The sequence below is a fragment of the Microplitis mediator genome, chromosome 2 (genome assembly GCF_029852145.1).
Source record: "Microplitis mediator isolate UGA2020A chromosome 2, iyMicMedi2.1, whole genome shotgun sequence".
Lineage (NCBI taxonomy): Eukaryota > Metazoa > Arthropoda > Insecta > Hymenoptera > Braconidae > Microplitis > Microplitis mediator.
The window spans coordinates 23,159,928-23,178,525 of NC_079970.1; the positions used below are offsets into that span (position 1 = coordinate 23,159,928).

Genomic DNA, 18,598 nt, shown 5'->3' on the forward strand with positions numbered 1-18,598 from the left:
AATAATAGATCAGGAGATTATTAGATTTGAAAAATAATTAAAAACTAACGACATTGAGTGGCGGCTATAAAAATTATTGGGTAATAAAAACCGTCACTATTTTCAACGATAATACTTTTCAGTAATGATCAGCTATAAGTCTTGTTATACAACTTGATAATAATAATGATTATCATGAAATTCCCTCGAGAGGATTCTCCTCAGAAGCCCTCACCAAGAAAATTTCTATCGTCATCCATCTTGAAAAAATCCCCCTCTAATCTTATTGTTATCTGTTATATTTTTTTTATCAGAGACACTATTGGATCAAAATATCCGCTAGATAGCTGCAATATAGACTTATAAAGTTGCTGAAATAATTGATCATTAAAAAAAAAGTGTGTACATGGAAAGTAGTCAAGTACGTGCTTAACACACATTAATTTTAATAAGACCCGGCACATTATCCTCGAGTTATTTTCTCTGCATGATAAATAATTCCAAGGGTGCTTTAAAATGAACTACAACAAAAATCATAACTCGAGTGATAATAAAATGATCGTGGGAACTGAGTTGAGAGTAAAGTTTAATTTTAACTCGGTTTATTTATTGCTCCCGCATTAATCACGATTATTGCCGCATCATAACAAAGCATTTTAAGGTAAACATGAAAAAAGGTATCTGTATATTTTACGATACATTCCAGTGGCAGCGAGTTTCGAAAAGGTAAATATATATTAAATAATGCGCTTGAGGTAATTATTCATTGGATTTACTCGTAGTAATAATAATCGACTATTGTTATCATCCGGTTTAATTTGTCTGGCAACAAATCCTGAATTGTGAGAGCTAAAGTTGACGCAAATAAGGCAGTGAATATTTTTTTTTCTACTTTCGTTGATTATACGAATTATCACTGCTGCTATTAAATTGATAATGATTTTTATTTGCATCAGCTGTAAATTGTCAGACGAGTATTTTATTTTTGATTTGCTCTGTGCCCTATACAAAAAAAAAGATTTTTTGAAGTAAAAAATTTTTACTCGCTCTAAGAAAAATTTTACTTGCCCTAAGGAATTTTTTGCATTATGAATTGAAAAAGAAAATTTTCTTGGGGGGAAAAAAAATGTTTGGGTCAGAAAAGTCCTAAGAATTTTTTTTTTTTTTTCATGTAATGGAAAATTTTTATTACGCCAAGAAAAATTTTTTTCAGTGTAATAATTTTTTTGAAAAAAAATTATCGCTTTGATTTTTCAAACTTAAACGAAATATTGAGGCATCGAAATTTTGACTAAAGTTAAAATAAAAAACTTATTCTCGAACTGAAAATGAGTACGAGTAGTCCATTAATTATTTGGCATAAAAAAATTAAGTTGATGTTTTATTGGAAAAATTTAAACTGACTCGACAATTTGTGAGATTTATTGTTTCTCTATTTGTTTTTCTGTATTACTTTACTTCCTTTCCAAATTTTTATTCCAGTCCATAAAAATTTTACTCTTCCGTATTTAAATTCAACGATTGACAAGATTCATCACCGCAAAAAAAAAAAAATTGTAACGTCAGGCAAAATGGAACACCTAATTTTTTTTTTTTTAAATGTTAAAATGTTTACAAGACAGGTAATTATTCATTTTACTGACTAGATAGATTTATTGCCAGTAAAGCTGAATGCTGCAAATTTTCTTATTTTTATATTTTAATATATTCTACACTGTTAAAAATCACCGGAGTAAGTCCAAACGTTGTAGGTGTTAAAATCGGCGGTGTTAAATTTCAACACCGAAAGCGGTATTAAAATAACGCCGCCGCTGGTGTAAATATTCTGTACCAGTGGTAAAAAAAATTACCCGGTGTTAAAATAACGCCACCGCCGGTGTAAATATTCTGTACCAGTGGTAAAAAAAATTCCCCGGTGTTAAAATAATGCTGCCGCCGGTGTAAATATTCTGTACCAGTGGTAAAAAAAATTCCCCGGTGTTAAAATAACGCCGCCACCGGTGTAAATATTCTAGACCGATGTTAAAATAACGCCGCCGCCGGTGTAGATATTCTTTACCGGTGTTAAAATATTTTACTTTGTAAATATTTTTACTTACTCGATCACTATACTCGTTAGTAAATGATACCCTTTATTAATTTTCATAAAGAACTGACATTCAACTGAAAAGTGCTGCAAATCAGTGAATATTCATTTTCTCTGATTCATTTTAAGAGAATACACCTCCTACACCGGTGTAATTTCATTTTAACGCCGGGCGGAGTTAAAATGAGTCCATTTTTAACACCACTCTTTTTACAGTGTATAAATAACTACAACTATCAGAGTAAAGTTTAATTATTCAAAATTTTAAAAAAGTCCATAAAAAATTAAAACAAAATTTTGAGAAACGGTAAACTGAAAACGTCACCCTAGATTACAAAAATTTTTTTTCATGAACTCACGGACAAAAATTTTTCCATGCTTTCACTTATCAACAGTAATAAAAATACCATTTTCCATTAAAATTCATCCTGAATCACCTCCGTGACAAAATTTCATCATAAATAAAAAAAAAAATTCAACTTTTTCAGTGTAACCCAATTGTGCCGAAATTTTTCACAAATGTCGTAAAATAAATATATTTTTTCCTCAAATACAAGTTAAGAGTGAAAAATCTAGCGCATTAAAGTGAATTATTCCCTTAACGTCTCAAGTTTGCCGGGCTTGCCATCTCCACATAAATAATTTTAAATAACGTATATAAAAAATAACTCGAGCCTTGGTTCTAGTACCCACTAAATAAAACGTGCGCCCAAACAGCTCTTATGCACACGTCCAATATAATATAAAGCATAATTCAAAAAGCAATCCCGCAGTACTCATTCAAGAGTGCGCTTGTCATCAGTATTGAATATTGATCGTCCGAAGGGAAAAAATCTATTCCATAAATACATATGGGCTCAAAATATCAGTGGCTCTACACGTATCTGCACTAAACTATATATCAATCCACATGTATATATATATATATAAATATATAAAAGACTAAGATGTAGATGGAGTATGCAGAGGCAAAGTAGTGAGAAAGATCCGATCAATGTTCGTTTGTGCCGGAACAGAACGGAAACCGGAAGACGTGCTGAGGCCCGACCTCCTTTACGACAGACAGGAATACTATCTTCTGTCCTGCCTCACATACCCTTTAAACTTTCCTTTGCCTCTGCTCCTTCGACAACTCCTTCTTCTTCTGCTTCTTCTTCTTCTTCTTCGTGTGCCAATTCTACAACTTGTTCCTGCATTCTCCAAGTTGGACAACTAAAATCTGGATCTGATGCCAAGTTTCTCTGTCTCACAAACTCTCCTAGCTCATTCTTTCGCTCCACCATAAACTCCTGCAACTCCGACTTATACTCTTACTTCCCTTCCTTCTATCGGTGTTTGGCCTCTCACATATTTTTAATATCCTAACCATTTTCTTACCATTCCCATTCAAATACTTAACTTTAAACTCACTTTTACATCTCGAAAACGTTTTATCGTTTAATCCTACCAAGACAAACATCTGATTCAACTGCAATGAGCTTTTTCTACAAGATAATAAAATAAAAATAAATTATAACCGGGGATGCGGATTTTTAAAAAATAAAGTAAAATTACTGACAATAAGAATGTGGGAGCTGCTTGGAAAATCTGTTTTCTGTATCTTTATATATATATATATAACCAGATAGATGATAGTGAATTCAATTTGAAACAATAAGATAAACCCTAGTAAACAATCTAGACTAATCCAAGATTTAATGGCATTACAATTAATCACGTATATTTTTTACCACAGAACGATAAATTAAATTTTCCGACTACAATTTATTATTAGTTTTGGCTTTGTCTTTGTTGTAAGTACTTGTATTAACCTTTGAGCCATTACTAAGGTAATTAATTAGCTACATGCACAACCTACATATTACGTAGTTAACTATTATATACGTTTATAAATTTATATATATATATATATATATATATACATGTGCAGACGTACAAGAGTATAAGCCGGATTAGTGAGCCCGGATGGCGCATTACTTACGTTATCACGATGTCATTATATTACATTAAAAACTATCGGAAGATTTATCTCGAGGCATCGATAATATCAAATTTGTAGTACGTACATTTATGCAATTTATTGATAATTTTTTTTTTTGGGCAGAAATTTATCGAGGGTGTGAGGGGCAATGGGAAGCCTGGTTATTTTGAACGAAAATTGTCGGGGTTTTAAGCTGACGTCAATTTGGAATTATGTTTTTTTCGAGAGGATCTGATGGGAGGATAAAAAAAAATTATTGCAGGGCAACTCGGTTTGGAAACTGATATTTTTCTGCGATGAGAAATTTAATTTGTTTTTTGGAAGTATAAAAAAAAAATATATAAAAATTATGACAAATTGGAGGTTTATAAAGTGCTTAAGTTTCTTATCGTTCTTATAAATTATCTGGACCCATCTCTGTGAAAAATTTTGAATGAATTTCTGATTTATTCCGACTGCTCTACCCTTGGAGTATCAGGGCTTAAAATCACTCGGCTTAAAAGGTATCATGAAGTGATATTGAATAATAAATTATTACAGAGTTATCAGATCGATACGACAATTATTATTGTCCCTATCAAAGTATTCGGCATTAATTTCCCAGCTACGAAAAATTTTAATCTGGGTCTGCCTAAAAAATTTTGTTACCTAATTTTTGATCCTGAAGTTAGCAGACGATTAACAATTTTCGGATTCTTGTTTCAACAAATAAATTACAAAAAAAAATAAAAAATAAAAATATGTACATGTAGAAAATTTTAAAAACTACAGATGCAATTTTATAAAATATATTTTTTTTATAATTTATCATTTAAAAAAAAAATCCAAAAATTATTAGACGTCGGCTGACTTCAGTATCAATGATCCTAAAATTAGCAGACAGTTGACAATTTTCGAATTTTTTTTTCAACAATTAAATTAAAAAAAAAAAAAAAACTAAAATTATGCACATATAGAAAATTTAATAAACTATAGGTGCAATTTTTTTAAATATTTTTTTTTTTTAATAATTTAGTGTCTAAACAAAAATCCAAAAATTATTGGACGTCGGCTAACTTCAGTATCATTCAGTACCATCCTAATTTTACTCTAATTTAACATTAAGCAAGTATTTGATACCGACATAACCCAGCCGGAAAAAGATTTTTTTACTATGGGGCAAAATGGCCCACCTAAAAAATTTACAAAATTCATTTGCTTGAATTAAAATTTTGTAGGTTTTTTATTTTTTTTTTCACTAACTAGCAAAATTTGTGGTCCAAATTACCCCATACGCTCCGTAATGTCCCATTTGTAGTTTAAAAAATTCTGGTGGCCCATTTTGCACCCTACCCCTTCCCCAATTAAAATATCGATCAGTATAATTTTTTTGTGTGCAAGTGACAGGAACTGTTGCGATTAAAAATAAAATTAATTAACTTTCATAATATTGATATAAAATTGAACTCCAAATTGCTTTGAGTGTACGTGTAAAATTTTTGACAGCAAAATGTTTGTTTTAATAACAAGATTATTTGTTTAATTTTACGAGAGATTATTTTCATACATATTCCGTTGTTTTAACTTTAATCGTTATTGTTATTGTTGTTGTTCATGCCCTGTTTCTTCAAAGTAGCAATTTGTTAATCCTTTTGTAATTTAAATACAATAGTTATAGATAAAATAAATCCTTTTGTCCATAAAGTATGTTCTAGAGTAAAAGACAAAGTTTGTTGCCTAAACTCTGTTTGAGTCAGCGACGAATATAAATCACGAAAAATCTCAAACTCGCTACTTTTTATTCGTTATTCTAGCTAAGTATATAAAAAGTATCGATCCAATCGAAAAAAAATTTTATATCATCGCGTTTTCATTAGTTTTATCTTAAATACGGCTTATTAATAGTTGTTCTTTAATTTGTTTATTTTAAACGATAAATTATTTAAAATTTACTTGCCGGGTGTGAGGTAATTCGTGCAGAAAATATTTTAAATAAACGACCTAAAAAAAATTTAAAAAAAGATAAACGAAGAAAAATTTATTGTTGAAGAAATGCTGAGTAGAATCTCTGTCACTGATTAATTGTTATACGAAAAAAGTCATCTCTAATAATCCACAATTTATTATTTACCTAAAAATTTATTTCCTAAAAAAAAAAAAAAAAAAAAAGTCGCGCAGCTAAAAAATTTGAAATTTTACTTACAGAAAAATTTTAACCATCTCACCACCTAGTGGAATTTTAGGAACTAATATTTTGAGTTAGTTCTTAAAATTACCGCTAGGTGGCCATTTGGCGCAAATTTTTCCGCTAGTAGAATTTATTCTGTTATTTTATGGGAGGGCAGAATTATTTTTTGAAATTTTTTGAATCCACGATCAGAAGAATGGGATCTAATAAAAAAATTAAATAAATATGATTGTTTTTAATATTTTATTGACTTTGACGCAGGTCGAGGGTTCAAGCCCGCGGCGCTGAATTAAAAACCGATTACCAGCGTAGGATATTAAAGTCACTGAAATTATCGAGCCAGTATTTTACGTCCTTCGAGACGTCTAGTATCCGATCGCAAAGAAAAAAAAAATAATAAATATCCGCGTTTATGAGCAGAAATAAAAGTAAGGAAAAATGAGTGACGTTAATAAGAAATTTTTAAGTAAATTTATAAGTACTGCGTTAGTAAGCAGAAATATTATTTAAATACTTGATCATAGTTTTTAAGAATAATTTCCTGAGAGATTTGAAAAATGAATGAAACCAAACGTTTGAGTTATTGAAAAATAAGTCAGAAATAACTCTCAACTTATATTTAGAGTAGCAATACGTAAGTTTAAAAATATATTTATAGATATATATGTGTACACATAAAAAACAGACAGTAAAAGTATCGCATTTTGTAGATCGTGAAACATCTGCCTCAAGAGAACCGATCGCTTAGCTGGTCTCGACTCCGCTACTTGAGTTAAGTCACGACTGTACAGAAACATTGAAGACTAAAAAAAAAATATGTTTTTAAGACAAGAGGCTGCGGCAAGCAGTCACATTGATCCGATATGACTGGTCGTTTGTTCGACGTCTCTTCTATCTGAGACAATTGACCGGCTGTATAAAACGCCCATCACTTTCACGTCAAATCAATTAGTCAGTCAATTGAATAAATCTCAACCGAGTCGAAATCTAAGGCATACTTTGAACCGAAATGAGCATTGAAAACCCACATTACACTTTTTAGAACATAATCATTGTGAAAGCTTGAAATGAATCCTTACTTACAAAGGCTTTAATTAGACCTGCAATGACATATATCGTGAAACGAATGAACTTTTAATTTGTCAAATTGACTTTGTTGGTCCCAGACATCTTCTATGTCCTATTCCACTCCGAGATGTCATTAATCTACTGATAAAATCGCTGGATTACTTGCGGTAATTTTTTTACTACCCTTAGAAATTTTTAAATTGACTCTCTTTTAGTCACAGGCTGCCCGTGAAATCCAATCCACCTTTGTTTAAGTTTCTCTGTATTTAAAAATTGGTATATTACCGTACGATGAACGGTGTAGATCAATAAGTTATAGATCAGATTGAACGGAATATAGTATAGTGCCAGATAGCTCAACTGGTAGAGCACTCGGCGCGATACCGAATTGGTCTGGGTTCGATTCCCAGTTCGGGTTGTCTATATTTTTCTCAATTTATCTATAAATTGTCTTATTGAGAAAGTTTGCATGTTTAGGTTTCACTACATTTAAAAAATTGGTGACATGAGCCCACTGGAGAGATGCCTGGATTACTTGCATCAATTTTCCAGTAGTCCGGGAATTTTACCGTTTCGTACACCGAAAGATTGGAACCCGACTGGTTACTGTTCTGCACCCAACTCAGTACGGTGCTGGAAAAAAATGCTCGATTGTGGTGCAGCACCACACTGATTACTGTGCGGGATCTGACTGAGTCGTGTGCACGTATCACAGGTCCTAAGTTTAGTTACGTTCGTTTCACGATTTAAGTCATTGTAGCTCTAATTCATGCCTCTATAAGTCTAAGTAGGTTCATTTCAAGTTTTTACAATGAATATGTCCTGCTTTCTAAACATGAATAAGTGAAAATAAGTGAATATTCACTTATTCCAAGTGCAAACCGAACCACTAATTTCAAAAAGTGGTTCAGTTGGCACTCAGAATTAGTGAATATTCACTTATTTCACTTATTCATGTTTAGAGAGTGAAAAGTCTAATGTAGAGGTTTTCAATGCTGATTTAGGTTCAAAGTATGCCTTAGATTTCAATTCAGACATTCAAATAAATGAAAATAATCATAATTATTTAAAATAATTCACACGATGTACAATATTCTTTGAATTACCCATTACCCATTTCGAACAATATTATTTAAGTGTTTTATAAACTATCCTCAGCTTAATTGTTTCACTCGAGTCGAGCAATTCTACCGCAGCTGGTATGGACGCCCATATGCGCCCGTCCCGGTTTAGTTCTATACCTACTTATACTACAAAGTCACTGCAACCGGGCGAAACTCGGTGCCGCTGGTAAACCACTTAGACTTTACTTGATTTTAACTTGCTGTACAAGTACACCAGCTCTGCTTGCCAACATCATCACGTTAATAATGTTTACAATATTTATTGAATTAAAAAAAGAAATCTGCTCCATTTCTGTTAATCTCCGAGACGACTATTTTATCCGGCAATAAAAGGTATTGATTTTTAGTGACAATCCATTGTATGGAAGATGTTTAACGTGAGTGTACAATAACAAACTTGATTTTCTTTACTTATCTACTCTAGTTGATTACGTTGCAGTTTACATTTACATTTTAATCTAGACAAATATGTATGTATATATCTGTATATGTAGGAGGGGGGGGGGGGGGGGTAAAGTGAAGACTCTGAGGAAATAATGGACTTTCGTAAACTCGAATACACAAAGTCTTCTTCGTTTTACTTCAACTCCGAATAAATAAAACAAATTTTTATTTGCTGGAAAAACAGTTTTTTTTTCGACCAAAATTTGGTCAAAAAAAAGTGAAATTTTATTTTTTCTAAATTTTAAAATTTCAAGTGACTTGAAACTATTGAAAATAGTGAATTTAAATTTGAAAGTTAATTCTAATGATCCTGAAGTTAACAGATAGAAAAAATTTTCGGATTTTTTTTTTACAAATTAATTATGAAAAAAAAAAAAAAATAAAATAGGCACAGGTAAAAAATTAAAAAAACTACAGGTGCAATTTTTTGAAATATTTTTTTTTTGTAATTTATAGGTTAAGAAAAAAATCCAAAAATTATTAGACGTCGGCTAACTGCAGTATCATTAATTTTGAGCAAAATTTTGGATACTTTGGATTCAACAAAAATAATTGTGAGTAATTGTAGATATTTATATATGTATATATGCAGATTATAAAAGTATGTAAATCTTTTAAAGTAATGAATTTTAAAAAAGATTTGAAAGTTAGGTATGAATACGGCTTTGGATTTATTTGAACAACAATATGTAAAAAAATAAAAAAAAAAACAAAAGAGAAAAAAATAGTTTATACTGGGGATCACATATGGTCCAGTGAATTTTTTCACGTGGAAAACTAGGTAGTCATGTAGTGCATATAACAGCACTCTCAGCAGGGAATCGAATTTTATAAGAGACAAAGTCTTGTACCTTTAGCTTATATACATATACATATATATATATATATATGTATGTATTTATGTGAGCATGTATATATGCAGACATATACATTTGTAAGTGGGTGTGTGAGAAGACACATGGATCCCGTATGTTTACCAGGTGTATGCCAGTTGCATTTACAAATAGCGTAATATAAATATTCCTTCTTTCTCTTAGTAACGTTAAATCGTGATTTTGGATTGCATGTAAAAACATCCATGCGTAACACTTGATGTTTACACTACTGTGCAAATGTACCTTTGTGGTTTTTATTTCGCGGTTAGGGAGTTAAAGTATATTAGTACGTTTGAATCCGTAATATATTTAATGTAACTTTTATTTATTCCCCTGAGAGAGTTCTATTTACATGGGCAATAGTTTTATATTAATTGTCGATACTTATTGTTACAGTTGGCAGTGTAATAATTTCACTGGGCATTTTTTCGGGTTGTTCTAGATTTATATTACTGCCATTTTAATTAAAAGCGGAGAGTCGAGTGTATAAATTTTCTTTTTTACAATGGGGCAAAATGAGGTATCTTCAAAAAATAAGTAGGGGGGGGGGGGGGGGGGAGAAAAATGGGCCAACAATTACATGTGATCTGAGACTTTTCTTATTTTACTGGCCTAGGTATGTAATATACTATTTTGGTGGAGGCTCATTTTACCCCAAATTTTGAGAAAGAAGTAAAACAAGTGAGAACCAGGATTTTTTTTTCTCCCCCTTCCCCTACGTATTTTTAACAAAAATTCATTTTTAAAATTATGAATCACCATAATCTAGTTACCCATTTTACCCGGCCCACTTATTAATTTCTATTTATTTAAAAAAAATTTCCGGCATTTTAGAAATTACCACACGTCCAAACTAAAATTAATCGTCACCAAAAAATTACCTGCCTGTCACTAACAAATTCAGACAATTTAAAATCTGTAAAACTTTACAAAACACTTTAAAACCCACAAAATAAAAATTGCATGTAACACTTTACATAAAAGTAATCAGACTTTAATACAAAATACGATATCGTCTTAACCTCACAGCTTTCTTTCTCCTTAATTTAAATTCACATATCGTATCTCCCGTTTCCAAGGGATGATTTTTTTACCTCGTTCACCAGTGCCATTTTAAAACTAACCATTTCTTAAGCATTAAATTTTCATCCCATAGAATAATTTTACTCCCAATCTCCATCTCGCATTTCTCATTAATTTGAACTTTGACATAAAATCATTAATAATTAGAATCAAATTGAATACCCATCATTAAGCTAAAAAAAGAGTTTGGTCTCTCGCTATCTTCCCGAAGCTTACAATAAATTAAATAGTCGTCAATCAGCGAAAGTCCGATCAACTGAGGAGCAGCTATAGGTTGGTATTGATAACGCCTACGGTTAAATCGACTGGGAGCGAATTGTTTGCGGATTTCCTTAGCGTTTCCAAGCTCTAAATGCGCACAGTAGCGAGTGCCATTTGTCATTGGTATTTCAGTTCGATTATCGACGGCTATCGCGATATCCCGACTAGCTGTGCGATGCATCCATCTATCTGTTCACCCTCTCAGCCTCTATTCCCGATCCTCTATCCTCTATCCATCCATCCATTACCAATATCTACTCATATGTTTTAAGCCCACATAGTCCGCGCTAAGAAATAATCTCTACGATTAAATCGAAAATTTTTTTTCCTCGTCCCGATCTACGATTTTTACTTCTGCTCTTGTATTATCCACGAACTTGAAATTATTTAAAGGCCAACTAAAAATTATTACCGGGAATGTTGAAAGGTCTTGAGCGGCCGTGGGGTAAAATAGGACAATTTTAAAGAAAAATTTTTTTTGTACAAAAATTCTGAGTTACGATTTTGAGAAAAATGCGGAAAGTTGGCCGGCGGCGAGTGGACGTTTTAAAATTATCAGTAAGGACAAGATTTTTGCCTTAACTTCGAAATGCACGGTTCAAATTTTTAATATTACGGCGAAATATTGGTCTTATAAAAAAACTTTTTAAACAAAAGTTGTAGGAAATTTATTTCTATAAAACAATGTCTCTTATGATTTTTTTATACAACCAATATTTCCACTGTAATTCTAAAATTGAGATTCATAATGAATTATTCAAATTTTTGTTAATTATTAACAAAATGATTAAAAAAATGATTAAAAAAATCATAAGAGACATTTTCTCTAGAAAATAAAATTTCCTACAACTTTTGTTTTAAAAAATTTTTTATACGGCCAATATTTCCAAAATTTATAACCATTAATTATTAATTGTTATTTTTAAATAAAAGTAAAAATCCTGGCCCTATTTATCAGTAAAAAAAAATGACGTCTCATTTCACCCCGAGTTAAGAAGGGAGAATTAATTGCCGTTAAAAAATAATCAGCTGAAGTCAGACGAGGAAAATTTTTTCCTCGTCCCGATCTACGATTTTGACTTCTGCTCTCAATGTCTACGAACTTGAAATTATTTAAAGGTCAACTAAAAATTATTACCGGGAATATTGAGCGGCCGTGGGGTAAAATGGGACACAATTTTAAAGAAAAAATTTTTTTTGTACAAAAATTCTGAGTTACGATTTTGAGAAAAATACAGAAAGTTGACCAGCGGCGAGTGGACGTTTTAAAATTATCAGTAAAAAAAATGGCGTCTCATTTTACCCCTAGTTAAGTAGGGAGAATTAATTGCCGTAAAAAAATAATCAGCTGAAGTCAGACGGGGAAAATTTTTTTTCGAGTATAAAAAATAATAATAAAAATAACAATCTCACGTTTTTTTATTTTTATTTTCCATACTTATATATTTTATATATTTATACTTATTCTCAAGAGAAGATTTTGCCGGAGCATGAGGAATAAAATTTATAAAGTTTCAGCTGAATAAATAAAAACGTTGGCGATTCGCGAGGGATCTCAGTATCCCTGTGATTCTTGCTGATACTCTTGTTCATAATTCAGCTTTAGAATCAGCACTAATGACTCTTAAACTCTCATCAGATTTACGTTTCGTAATCGGCGTAAACTGCTGGCAAGTTTAAGTCCCATTGTTTGATACGCAGTATGGATTTTATTACGACTTATTCACTTGAGCTTGAGCTCGAGCTCTACTCCGGTAACTCTGAGGAATGCAGGAACACAAAAGCGGAAAAGGAACTGAGACAATGCGAGAGCAGTTTGATGCTGAGTTAAATACTTTATATATAATGTGAGATAAGAGACTGTACTGCGCCATACACAGGACATATATATAAATATATATGTATACATGTCGTCTAACGCTGGATGATATTTAGCAGTTTCGGGTGTACAGTTTTGGTGATGCTCCGAAGGGTACAAAATATTTGAGTTAATAATAGCGTAATTAAAAGTGTCAGGGTTTTCAAACAGACGGTGAAATTCCTTACTATACTGAAACTTACGTTAACTATCTGCGAGTTTTGACGAGGGAGAGATTACCAACGGGAAATGAAATGAGTCGAGATCCTCCGGCTTTATTCTAAGGTTTTACTTTTAAACATTTGCTCGACCTACACTGAATTTATACCCACCAACAGCTGCCGCTCATGAAAATGCTATTCATATATATATATATATCTATATATGAGAAAATTTTTATATTAGATATCATTTTTGCTTATTCATCTAAAAAAAAAAAAAAAGTTTATCCGGATTATTTTTTTCTGGGTTGAGATAGATTTCATGTGATCGATGGCTTTTAATATTCTGTTTTAATGATTAATGTTAACTGATTAAAGGCCAAGGGAAACGGAACAGAATTTTTTTTATTTCAAACGAATGAGTTGAAATATATAAAAATTATCGTAAAACTCATTTTTAAAAATGAATCATCAACTTGGATAATTTTTTTTTGTTTCAATAATTTGTGTCACTTCTACTCGGACGATAAATGGCGGCAGTTTGATAATTTATGGGCTGTAATTTTTTTATTTTGGAAGATGTCTTTTCGATAAAATTTTATAAAGAAAACCCGGTTAGGGAAATTGTAAATAAATTTTCTGTAGAAATAAACAGTTGGTTTTAAAAATTTAGGGGACTGAATAAATGAGTAATTTTATAAAATGAATCCTGAAGAAATGATGTCGAGTGGATTATAAATATTTATATGAATAATACAAGTGATTGTTGGTTCAGAGTTGCTGTATAATTATTTTAAGAGCTGATTCCCGAAGATTATATTTAATGATATGACACTGGAGTTCAATATCGTTGTACAGTAATCATTAAAAATTGGTGTGGAACGATGAGAATGATCGTTAAATTTTCAGTGAGCAATAACTATCGAGTGCCATTATTGATATTGAAATACACAGTTATAACAATCATTTTTATGAGCGTGATAGTTTTAATGATCTACACACTATAAAGCATCGACCAAAAGTGTAGATATGAATAAATGAAAAAATGTGAGTGCGAAAGTGAATCAAATACTCGATACGCGTGAGTGGATATAAAAATATCACACGAGCCAAATGAGTATGAAAGTTTAATGAGTTTTAAAAAAAGTAAGATAATCTGAATACAACAGATTGTAGTCGCTTGAATAATTGCTAGGGTTTTAATTTGATAAATTATGTTGAGATAATTGACAGCAAGTAATAGACGCTCGTCCATACAAAATTGTAGCGAAGAAAGAATAAAATAAAAGTTTTAAATTATCCAGCCGGTCTTTTACTTCATCATTCAGTAGGTTGTTCAGTTGGGCCACTTTTGGACGAGCTCAGATCAGCTCGTGGGCTCTTGAGTCTTTGCTGCTCGATGATAATTATCATCATCTTGCGTCATCACGGCATAAATATTTTATAAAAAATAATTATAAATGATAGAAAAATAATTTATCAAAATTTTGTCATCATAAATACTCCATCATCCGACATAATATTTATAATATTGATCTTCATACCCACTTCTATTTTTAATTTAATCCATAACAATTATTAAATTCTCTTCCGCAATCAATAATGCAAGACATATTAAATATGAAACCACCCAACAAAATGTTTTACATTCACAAGCTAAAATATAAATGCTTTGATACCCAATAATTTTTTTAATTCTGATATTTAATACTTTTTGTTTGTTATTATTTTAAATATTTTTTAAAAAATTATTTATACGATAAAACTCTTGATTTTCCGGGTGATGACACCAAAAGTGAGATAACAAATTTATTATTTTTAAATACATTTTTTTTGTATCACCTCATCAGTAATTTTTTCGTTTTATCTCCCACTAAAAATTCCCTATCGGACTTGAAAATTTTTTCCCGCTTTTTTAAAAATTTTTTCCATCGCCATTTCACTTATCCACCATCTCTTATCACCAGATCAGATATTCAAAAATAAATAATCAAAAATAATAACAATCTAAAAGTATTCATGCCCTCTATTAAAATTCTATCATCATAAATACTCGCATTATTGAAACGTTAACATTCATAATATTGATTTTCATTAGCCGCCGCTATTTTAATAAAAAACCATAATACAATTGTCATAAAATTTCCTCGCATACTTCCACCGCGAATATTAAATACATTAAAAAATAATTACTCGGCAGTTATTTAATTCAAAATAAATGCCCGCACATTAATTGCAGCCGCAGTCTGTAATTTCCGGGCGCTTCAATTTTTAATGCGTAATTGACCATCATAAAATAAATTCCACAATTAAAATTACATTGCACACTGTTTACATAATTTATTTTACTTCTCTCTCTATTTTTATTTTCCCCAGTGCGTCTCTATAGAAGTATATTTTATATTTTCGTTAATAATCACTTGTTAAATCACAGCGAATCACTTAGTATCGTCATATAGAGCAATTACATATGCAAGTGGTACACACGATTTCATGAATGCTGATTCGCATATATTGTAGTCTAGTTTAGTGTGTATAGAGAAGAGAAAATGGCATTTACGACGTAAATTCTGATGAAGAGATGCGACGAAATATTCTGCTGCAAACTCATTGTACTCAAACCATCACCGCTATATAATACCTTCTCTACTATACTATATACTATTATATTCTATCTCACATCTACACTTTTAGATCCGCCTATCCACCCCCGACACCCCCACCCACACACACACAAACATGCACACGAGAATATCACATGATGAGCGAATCAACGAACTGAAAATAGGATTTTGTGAATTGATTAGATTCGACCTGTCACGGCAACCATTATTTCTACGAACTTCGGTGACATTTAAAAGAATAAGCAGCCCGGATAGAAGTTTAAAAAACTCTATAACAAAAAGATTTAAAAAAATTATTATTAAAAAGTCTTTACTTCCGCGCTCGCGTGACATTTCGTTGGCTAAGAATATCACGAAGAATAAGCGATCACTTGGCACTTTTTTTGTCACGTTTATCAAATGTCTTTTCGGTCTTTTTAAAACAATTTAAATGGTGACATTAATTTTGAACGTAACATCACTCAAAATTTACGTTAATTATTCATTGCTCTGAAGCTATTTCTGTTGGGTAAAATTAATCATTATTAATTTAACGGAATATTAACTTACGGTTTAATAAGTTACGTTGTGGATGTGTGTGGGTGGGGGAGGGGGTATAATTGTTATTGTTATAATTATTATTATGATAATTATAATAACTACTGTTAAATGTATGTGTGGGTACGATGGGGCGTAAATTGCGGCGGTAGCTGGGAATCCGACTGTTAGATATGTTCAGTGGTTCGTGACCACTATTCTGTTAGAAGTAATATCGACAAAGGGTAAGTCGTTAATTAGTTGATGAAAGGGTGTGTGAGCATAAACTCGGAGAGGAAATTGCCGGTTATGGTTTTGAGAAAATTTTTTTTTAAATAAACGAGGCGAGGCTGGATGTCGTAATTTAACGACGTTGACTGAGAAAATTTTATTTATGTAGACTGAGGCGGGGCGAAGTGGATCGTTAGAGAACTCGAGTTTATTTTAATTTTTTTTTTATTTAAAAAATTTATTATTTGGAAAATTTCTTTTTTTTATGGAGATCGAGGTCTCAATTAATAGGCTAAAAGACATAAGAGATCGAAGTCAAAAAGGCAAAATTTCGATATTGAAAAAATTTTGAAAATTATGAAAAAAAAATTCCGATCTAAGTTTTAGATCTAGATCTATTTGAGTAGATCTATAGAGATTTAAGACGCGAATAGATGGAAACTATAAAAAATTTTTTAAAAATTTGAATGACAAATTTCTAATTTTAATTTTGAAAAAAAATTTCAGAGCATAGAGAAAAAATTTTTGAATACTTTTAGATCTCAGCAGATCTATAGAGATCTGTAGATCTAATTTTTCTCGAATAGAATCTTAATTGCAATGAATATTTTTGAAAATAATTTTTTAGCAGTTTTTATTATCAAAAATATTGCTCTGGTCATAAATTATCAATATATGATTAAAAATGAACAAAGTAATTTGAAAAATAATTCAGTGAATTACAATATCAAGAGTTCGTTTATGAGTAATATTAATATTAATATTCATGTTTGAGTAATAATTAAACACTTTAATGAATATTTAAAATCTATTATTGAAAATCCAACGAAAATATTAATACAGTTCATTTTTTCCTGATTATTGATTGGTTCGTTGAACGATTCAATCTGGAAATAAAAATATAGAGCGAACTAATAAATTGACTGATAGCACGTTATACTTATTTCTCGGTAATTTATATAAATTTCCGGCTGCAAATCAGTTGGTTTTAAAATAAAAGCAAAAATTTTTTAATATTCTCAATAAAAAAAAAAAAATTTATAAATTCATGTCACTGAGCATTTTTCACTCTACTAAATTGACAATTTTGTGAAAGTTTTATTAATTTAAAATATATTTTTTTTCAATATTCGTAAAATATCATCTGCTTTTTTTCAATATCAAGTTAGTAATTAATTTAATAGTTAATAGAAAAATATAAAAACTTTAGTTTATTTTTTCTAACTTCAAAAATATACTCTCGTATATTTATTCAAAAAATTATAAGGGGCGGGGTAGAATAGACTAGCTTTTAGACCCTCCGCGTACATTTTTAAAATTACTATCAAAAGGCCAAAATTTTAATCCCTGAGTAGAAAAAAAAATATTTTTATGACGGACCGATTCTGTTGAAAATTTATTATGTTTTTCTAGTATATGGCCCGAAAAAATTTATTACTGTAATAAGAGAACATAAAAACACATGTTTTACAAGATTTATATGCTTCTACAAATAATATACTTATTTGAATAATAAAAAAAAAAGACATCAGGCAAAGCAGAGTCACTCCAAAATATTTTCCACATTTTCCATGAAATTTTTCCAATAAAATGACACAAACAATTTCAAAAAAATACGATCGTTCTAAGACGCGAAATCATGAAAAAAATTTTAAATCAAAATTTCGCTATTTCGCTATTTCCAAATAGTCAATTACAGTTTGAAATAAAACGAAAAAATCTGTCTATCGGTTGAACCTGCAGGCCAGCCTCAAAACTTCCCGCTGTTTTCGGGCTCCTTGAGCTTCTTCTATAAAAACACTTGCACATAAAAGTAAAGGAAAAAAATTTTCTGGGATTTCTGTGGGATTTTCAGAGAAGTCTTCTATAATAACGCTAGCACATAAAAATAAAGGAAAAAAAATTTTCTTGGATTCCTGTGGGATTTTATTGAGTTCTACAGCTGATCAGTTTTTGGAATTGATTTATCAAGTCGGTTTTGAGAAATTTCAAAGATACTAAAAAGAAAATTTCTTTTTAATTCTTTCGACAACAGTTTTTCTTGAAAGAATGAACCGATTTTGATGGTTGAGGTGGCATTCGACGCTGCTTATAAAGTTTTAGAGCCGAGTAGATTTTGGAATCAATCCATCGAGCACAT

The 18,598-nt window shown here is 30.8% G+C and overlaps 1 protein-coding gene across 2 annotated transcripts in view; it reads right to left on the reverse strand.

The window, feature by feature from the left end:
• LOC130663494 (protein eva-1) overlaps positions 1–18,598 on the reverse strand; it is a 65,724-nt gene that overhangs the window by 33,414 nt on the left and 13,712 nt on the right. The window lies entirely within an intron of this gene.